The sequence below is a fragment of the Phalangium opilio genome, unplaced genomic scaffold (assembly GCF_054372755.1).
Source record: "Phalangium opilio isolate 3A_F unplaced genomic scaffold, DU_Popi_V2 ptg000094l_1, whole genome shotgun sequence".
NCBI classification, from domain to species: Eukaryota; Metazoa; Arthropoda; class Arachnida; order Opiliones; family Phalangiidae; genus Phalangium; species Phalangium opilio.
The window spans coordinates 4,556,891-4,565,302 of NW_028324199.1; the positions used below are offsets into that span (position 1 = coordinate 4,556,891).

At 36.4% G+C, this 8,412-nt stretch overlaps 2 non-coding genes across 2 annotated transcripts; both read right to left on the reverse strand.

The window, feature by feature from the left end:
- Positions 1 to 5,075: 5,075 nt before the first annotated feature.
- On the reverse strand, positions 5,076 to 5,148 carry TRNAV-CAC (transfer RNA valine (anticodon CAC)). The gene has a single exon. It is a non-coding gene; the product is annotated as a tRNA-Val (tRNA).
- Positions 5,149 to 5,213: 65 nt separating this feature from the next.
- TRNAV-CAC (transfer RNA valine (anticodon CAC)) lies at positions 5,214 to 5,286 on the reverse strand. Its single transcript has one exon. It is a non-coding gene; the product is annotated as a tRNA-Val (tRNA).
- Positions 5,287 to 8,412: the final 3,126 nt, after the last annotated feature.

Below are 8,412 nucleotides of genomic sequence, written 5' to 3' on the forward strand. Positions count from 1 at the left end.
TAAAATGTTGTTTTAAGTAAGATTATAATGTCAATACCCTTTTTACAGGGCCTCTTAAGTTCAAAAAGGAAAAAAAATGACAATGACAAACACGACTGAGAACGTCCTGCGCGTTTCTCTCAGGGGGAACTAATGTTTCTTTATCTTGAAGATGAAAAGCGGTTAAAGTTTGGAGGGTATTGGGGCTTTATGTTTCGCTCCGTCCTGATTCAAATGAGAAATTCGTAAGTATCGCTGCAAATTTGGACGAGATGACGTAAGTCTCTTATGGTTCGCTCGATATTCAGGGGCTTCATTCTAACAGTCAAGGATGGACCAGAAGACAATCCTGACCATATCTCAAATATGGAAAACAAGGTCAGTTAAAGTGGCGACCATTCATCGTCAAAGACTAAATGATTCATCTTTCAGAAAACTGACTTTGAAATCCCGTTTTTCCCGCAACAACTCGAGAAGTCGCCACTGGTGGAATGGGTCGAAACGACATTTTTCGATGATGTCCATATTATTTCCGGGGATCCAATTGGGGCCAGTTACGGACCCTTCCTAATCCTGAAGACATTTCAAACTAAGGTAAAGACGTAATTAACGAATCCAATCTCCGTGGATTTTAACTTTTCATGTATTCCAGGCGTGGTTGAGCATTATGGGCTATTTCATCGTGGCGTCATTCTTGATGGGTCTCTCTCGATACAGCTACCGTTCGCTATCAGTACGGAATTCAGTGACCAGTGAAATACTCAATTCTTCTTTAGTCGTATTTGGTCTTGTTGTCAACCAGGGTAAGATCCGATTACAACAGGCTGCGTTTAAGATTGATTACATTTCATAAGCGCAGGAACAGAATGGACGCCTTCGATTATGTCTACTAAGTAATTGCATATTCGCATCAACATCGCTGATTTTTATGGCAACCTGCAACGTTTTCTCTTTCCTCTCATCGGCTGATCGACCCAACTACATCGGTAACCTGTAGGACTGACTTCTAGACCTGAAATACGAATTCACCAACAACGGTGGTTGCTAGTGTCGCAGTTCTTTAACGTAAGTATCAAATGGTAGGCGATAATTTGGCAATCTTTCCAGTGCCGTAAACTGACAAAATTCAGCGAGCAAAGAAAATGATTGACGAAATCTACTAGAACTCTCCGAGAGCAACGGAGCGAGCCGAGTTCGAAGAAGCCGTTAGAGGCGGAGGAATTATTGACAATTTTGATGGATTGATCGAAAGGGTATTGGACGAGACTCTAGGAGGGAAAGCGGTTATAAATAATAGGATGTCTTTGATTCTTAACTGCATTCCTATATTCTTCGACCTGTTAGTAGAAGATGCAATGAGTAAAACATTCTTCAACATTTCTGAGGAACCAATGATGAGGGAGCAGTGGGGTCTCGTCTGCCGGAAAGGTTTGTCAAAACCCATCAAAGAACAGTTCTACGAAAGGTGACAGAGAAAAAGAATCAAAACTTTCATCAACCAGTTACGAAAAATATTCGATTTCCAGCACTCTGTGATACACCGAATAGCCCAGGACCTTTGGGGTTTAACCTAGAACATTTGAACATAAAGATGAAAATTGGTACATGTGTTATTTATGACCCAACAAAAATATACTAAAAGTCCCCGGCTTTGGAGCGCGAGCTTTCGCCGCCTTCTTGGAAAATGGCCGCCGGGAATTACAGCTACAATGTATTCCACGTTCTTCTTCAAAAATTATTAAAATTGGTACATATTATGATTGTAAACATCCGAACATCATAGTAAAATTTTACAGCTCTAAGTTCGATAGTTCGGTCGTCATACTGGAAAATGGCCGCCGAAAAGCTGCAGGTGCACTATATTTCACCATGTTGTTAAAAAATTATGAAAATTTATTGATATTGTAATCAGAGCTGTGTGAACCTAATTGTAAAATATTGTAGCCAATCATGGGATAGTTTGGCCACCATATTGGAAAATGGCCGCCGGTAATTTCATTTAGATACAGTTTATATTTAAAAAATCGGTAAATATATTGTTGAAGAGCGTTTAAACATCATACTTGAAGAATGAAGACGTGCTACTGATAGTTTGGGCGCCATCTTAAAAAATGACTCCTGGAAATGCTAAATATTTTTCAAATACATAAATCTTTTCGAAATTCCTATTTTGAGTAGTTTATTTACATTAACGTAATAAACACAAAAAATTGCCATCCCCAAGTCGAAATTATTGACGCCATATTTAAAAATGGCCACTCAAAACAATTACCCTAAAATCTGAAAGAAAGAAAAGTTATTCAAAGCTGTAATTCTCTGCATATAGGAATACAATTTAATATGGGGTTTATACATTCTAGTGTGTTAAAGATTAGATTCATTTCGTTCATATCGATCGTAAGCCTGAGGATTTTTTCGCATATCATATTCCAAATTAATCCAAAATGTCTTGATTAGAATCAAGACCTAAAAAGTATCGATAAGACTGAGGTTATCACTTGTCTGAAGTATCAGATATTAATTTTTCTTTTTAATTGAAACTTAAATGCATGCTTAAGAAAAAACAACGTTCCATTACCGTTTTCCGTTGAAATAAATTATTTTACTGGTAATCAATTTCAAAAATTTACTTATCTCGGCTTTTCGACCACAATTCCATTCCCCGAAAACATTTTATCATTACATTAATTACTTTTGGGAGAGTACGTGTATGGTTTTGCGTTTTAAAAGGTCCCTAAAGACGTTACATCCCCATTCGTGACCGTCACGCTTCGCAGTGGAACATTTTAATTATTCTAAAACCAATGGCGCTAAATTCAATAGGGGCAGTAACATTTTTACTCGCGGTTTTGCAAAATGATGTAATATCAAGGGTAATTTAGTGAACCGTCGTTTTGTTCTTTCTCATAGTTCAGGGCATGATCAGTGTTACTGCCCAATTTCTCTCTCTAGTTTCTAACAATGGTTAGAGACTACTTGATATGGCACGGCACAACGTTATATACATTTGTAAATTCTAAGTAGCACAAATGGAAAAAGAATCCATTTTTTTATATTTTGGTTTGAAATAAATAAACTCATGATAGTAGTTATAACGAACAGAAAATCAAGGGAATGGCACCGGTAATGAGCAGCAGAAAGAGAGGAAAAATTGCTTCAAAGTAGCAGAGGGACATGGTAGTGAAAATAGTAATCTAGAATTTTGTTCGTTCAAACCTTAACATATCATGATAAATTCAAGTGAGGAGGCGGCACTACCTAGAAAGATTGATTTTGGCAGATATCAGCGAAAAAATTATGTTCTACACACACTGGAACTATGGGAGAGTTTCTGGGCCGCAGGTTGCACATGATGAAATTTCAACTCCAGTTTACATCAATTCTCCCTGGTCGTACTAGTAGCAGGTTAAGCTATAGTTTGCTCAGGTCCTGTTAGTCTCGAAAGGGTTATATAGTCCTTGTAACTTTTAAAAGGTTGTTGTCATGGCTAAACAGACCGCTAGTACAGTTTTTTGTTGTTTTATAGGATTTTGACACGTTATCTCCCAAAAGTAATTAATGTAATGATAAAATGTTTTCGGGGAATGGAATTGTGGTCGAAAAGTCGAGATAAGTAAATTTTTGAAATTGATTACCAGTAAAATAATTTATTTCAACGGAAAACGGTAATGAAACGTTGTTTTTTCTTATGCATGCATTTAAGTTTCAATTAAAAAGAAAAATTAATATCTGATCCTTCAGACAAGTGATAACCTCAGTCTTATCGATACTTTTTAGGTCTTGATTCTAATCAAGACATTTTTGATTAATATCTGTTCCTTCAGTCTTCATTTTAATTAATAATGTTAAGAAACTGTTTTACATTTTCAAAATCTGCACTAAGCATAAACATATATAAAGGGACCATAACTTTAGCTCAATCAGACATTTATTTATAATGATACTTGAAAAAAAAACATAAATCAATAAAGGTTTGTATTCTTATTGTAATTAACATAATACAATTTTTTACAATCATTGAAACGCGAGGCGCCCCCCCTAAAAATTCCAGAAATAGGACCAAATTGACAATTTTACAAAATTTTTAAAAATGCTGATTTATGTCCGTTTAACATTTAGCTCAAAATTGTCATAAGCCCAATATGAAATATTATATAAAAACGTCTTGGTTTGGACCAAGGCCGAAAAAACAAACGATATGTGTGAGGTTTATCAATTGACTGAAGTTCAGATATTGAAACTTTTTTCTAGTTATTTTTATCCACTCAATCCTTAATCAATATTTAATTCAACCAACTGATTTTACTGTTAATCGATCTAGTCCCTCTAAATTAATTGAAAAAATTACATATCTACGCTTTTTCAAGAACAATTAGTTTCATGATAAAATGTCTTCGGAAAATGTAATTGTTCTTGAAAAAGCGTAGATATGTAATTTTTTCAATTAATTTAGAGGGACTAGGTCGATTAACAGTAAACTCAGTTGGTTGAATTAAATATTGATTAAGGATTGAGTGGATAAAAATAACTAGAAAAAAGTTTCAATATCTGAACTTCAGTCAATTGATAAACCTCACACATATCGTTTGTTTTTTCGGCCTTGGTCCAAACCAAGACGTTTTTATATAATATCTGTCACTTCAGTCTTAATGTAATTAAATTTTGAATAATTATGTTTGCTTTACCGTCATACATTTGCACTCTAAAATATAATGGTGCATTCAAACACCATATATGCTGTTTTTTTAAGTGCCAAAAAAGACATCATTTAGGGTGTACTTTAACCCCATTTCTATGATCAATTCACGCCATTTACTAATATTATTTGGAAGTATTAAGGAAATATTAGGCATTTAAGAACCATTTACAGTGGCTTTTAGCATCTTTTTTTGACAATCTGTTGAACTTCTAATATTACTTAGTTTAATGGTTTTAAAAGTAGGGAAAAGTATGCTACCTATGTCACATTATTAAACCAAGTGAAGTGAAATAATTGTTAAATATTTATTATAACCACTACACCACCGACACGTGGTAAGTCTAAGTTTTCCAAGAGATCTAACTAATTATTATGTCCAATCACGATGGTTAAAACATGTATCTACCTGGGCTCGAACCTGGGACTTTCCGTGTGTGAAGCGGACGTGATTACCACTACACCATAGATACGTGGTAATACTGAGTTTTCCAAGAGATCTAGCTAATTCAAGCGCCCAATCACGATGGTCAAAACATGTATCTACCAGGGCTTGAACCTGGGACCTATCGCGTGTGAAGCGGACGTGATAACCACTGCACCATAGATACGTAGTAGCACTGAGTTTTCCAAGAGATCTAGCTAATTCTTATGTCCAATCACGATGGTCAATACATGTCTCTACCAGGGCTCGAATCTGGGACCTTCCGCGTGTGAAGCGGACATGATAACCATGCACCACACTACAGATACGTAGTAACACTGAGTTTTCCAAGAGATCTAGCTAATTATTATGTCCAATCACGATGGTCAAAGCCGTACTTCTGTAATTAACTAAAATTAACATACTTAGACTTAATTGTTTTGATCAAACTGGCTGATAGCACACCCTGATAACTTAATTGTTAATTTAAGATAATTCCGAAAAGTATCTTCGCTGTAGTTTTTAAGTTATCGGTGGGGAAAAATCACGAAAAACCCATGTTAATCTCCATAGCAAATTAGCAAAAGCGGGTGAATATTACTTTAACGTTACAAAACGGTATCAAGTCATATCTACAAGGGCCTACCGGCCCTGTAGAATACTAACGGTAAACTGACAGCGATAAGTAGCGCAAACTAATAAGGAACGCCGACATTTTGGTTCATTCTTCAAACAACCGAAAGGTTGCATTTAGTTTAAAGATTAGGTTAATGTTGCAAATTAACGAAATCGGTATTCGTGAAAAAATGTTAGTGGGCGAATGTTTGGGATGGGATTTGGGAAACGCCTGTTAAAACTGAGCAGTAAAATGTAAAATTTAATCCTTATAAAAATCAACAAATAATGAAGAAACCTAAATGCTAAAATGAAATAAAATTTGTTGTGGTTCACAGTGACCAAAAAAGGGAACATTCCTTTCTCCAAAAAATTACAGTGAGGGAGTAATGGCGTTTTTCTTGGGGCCCCACCCGAAACTTCACCCGTAACAAATTAGGTACGCTATGTTGAATAGCGTACTTAGGAGTGGTCTTCATGAAACCTAGCATTCCTTCTCAAGGTCACACTCAAGGTCACACACTACTAACTTGTTCGAGAAAGGGTTGGAAGGCTCGTGATTGGCCTACACTGATCACGAGGTACCACCAAAAGTAATAGCAGAGAAATATTTTAAGAAGAAATTTTCTTTCTTAACCTCGGAACCGAGCGGATGACCGCAAATAAAAATAAAGAAAATTTGAGTAAAACCAAAAGTGGAGGGTTAACTTAAAACAAAGAAAAAACTTCGCAAATAAATTAATAAACGATTATACCTTAGTAAATTTTTCAGTCGGTTAACTAAGAGAATAAGAATAAAGAGTTAAAGCTTACGACAGCACCGGACAATGCTTGTTGATTTGTTTTTCCGAAAACGGAGTTTCTCCATCCACGAGTACGTTCTTGGAATGTTATTTACCCAATTTGCAATTGGAAGGCCTAGATTGAAGGTGCCACATCTTCTCCCTGGTATAGCGTAAATCTAAAGCCGGAAGTGAGCGTGACACACTAACTTAACTAATGTAAGGAACTAAATGTAAGTGCATGTTTCAAGATGTTTGGACGAAATGTTTATTGGCGAAAATCAACTAATGTATGGATAGGATAGTAACAGAATTTCTTTAATGTGGGCAGGTATTGAAAGAAACAATTGTATTTGTTGGTGTAAGTACGAGCATATGTTCCATAAGTGTGACACTTTCTTAAGTCATAATGCGAAAACTTAACTTTAACGTTACAAAACGGTATCAAGTCATATCTACAAGGTCCTACCGGCCCTGTAGAATTCGGATATCCTTAAAACTTCATAAAGACATTCCGAGATTGTCAATTTAAAACTTTTTTGTAGCATAAACTAACGTCTGTTTGATATTAAGGTTAAAACCTTAACCAAAATATAGTCAGGGCTACCCTAAAAGTTCACAAAGATGATCCAAGATTGTTAATACGCCTAAAAAGTGCCATCTTCAAAATAAGAAGCCAGGGAAAAGAGAGCGTGATCGAGTGGGCTATGCTAGTGGTTGGAAGTCGCGGGGGTTGGGACAGGGATAAGGGAGTTGAGATGGATGATGATGGGCGATCTGCGGCACCGTATCTCTCCCTATGTACCTCGCGCACGCCTCTACCCTTCGGTAGGCGATTATGGAACGCCAATCGTGTCACATGCAACACAAATCAACGCGTTAAAATTTAAAATCAACGCGACAGAAATTTTTTGTCGCGTTAAAATTTATAACCAACCAAATCCACGGATATATTTGATAAAAATATTTTAACGAATCATATTACGGAAATCAAGAGGGAGTGACAAAGGCGTGACTTTAAATTTTAACGCGACAAAATAATTTTAACGCGTTGAAAATATTTTAACGCGATGAAATCGTCTCGTCGCGTTGATTTTCATTTTAACGCGACAAAATCGTGTCGTTCATTTTCGATGGTTTTCTATTGGCTCAACCTTTGTCCAATAACCAGAAAGATTTGCCCAAAAGGAGTTGTTTAATGATCTTCACTAACGTAATTGGTCCATTACCAGTTTCACGACATCAAATCTAGTATATCATTGGTCTAAATTATCGTCGCGTCAAAATATTTTCAACGCGTCAAAATCATGTAGCATGTGACACGATTGGCGAGTTTGTCGCGTTAAAAATAAAATTCAACGCGACAAAAATCCGAAATCATCGCGTTAAAATATTTTCAACGCGTCAAAATCATCTTGCATGTGACACGATTGGCGAGTTTGTCGCGTTAAAAATGAAATTCAACGCGACAAAAAACCCGAAATCAACGCGACAAAAATCCGAAATCATCGAGTCAAAATATTTTCAACGCGTCAAAATCATCTTGCATGTGACACGATTGGCGAGTTTGTTGCGTTAAAAATGAAATTCAACGCGACAAAAATCCGAAATCATCGCGTCAAAATATTTTCAACGCGTCAAAATCATCTTGCATGTGACACGATTGGGGAGTTTGTCGCGTTAAAAATGAAAATCAACGCGACAAAATCATGTAGCATGTGAGACGATTGGCGAGTTAACGCGTTGAAATTCATGTCGTTCGGAGCTGAACACCGGTATTTCACCGATCCCTATTTTATAAGCAACCACGGGCTACGGTTCTTAATTCAGAGCGTTTCCGAACACACTTCTTTTTGAATCCAAGAAAAAAAATCCCAGCAACCAACCGAAGATTGCACAGTGCATAATCATATGGT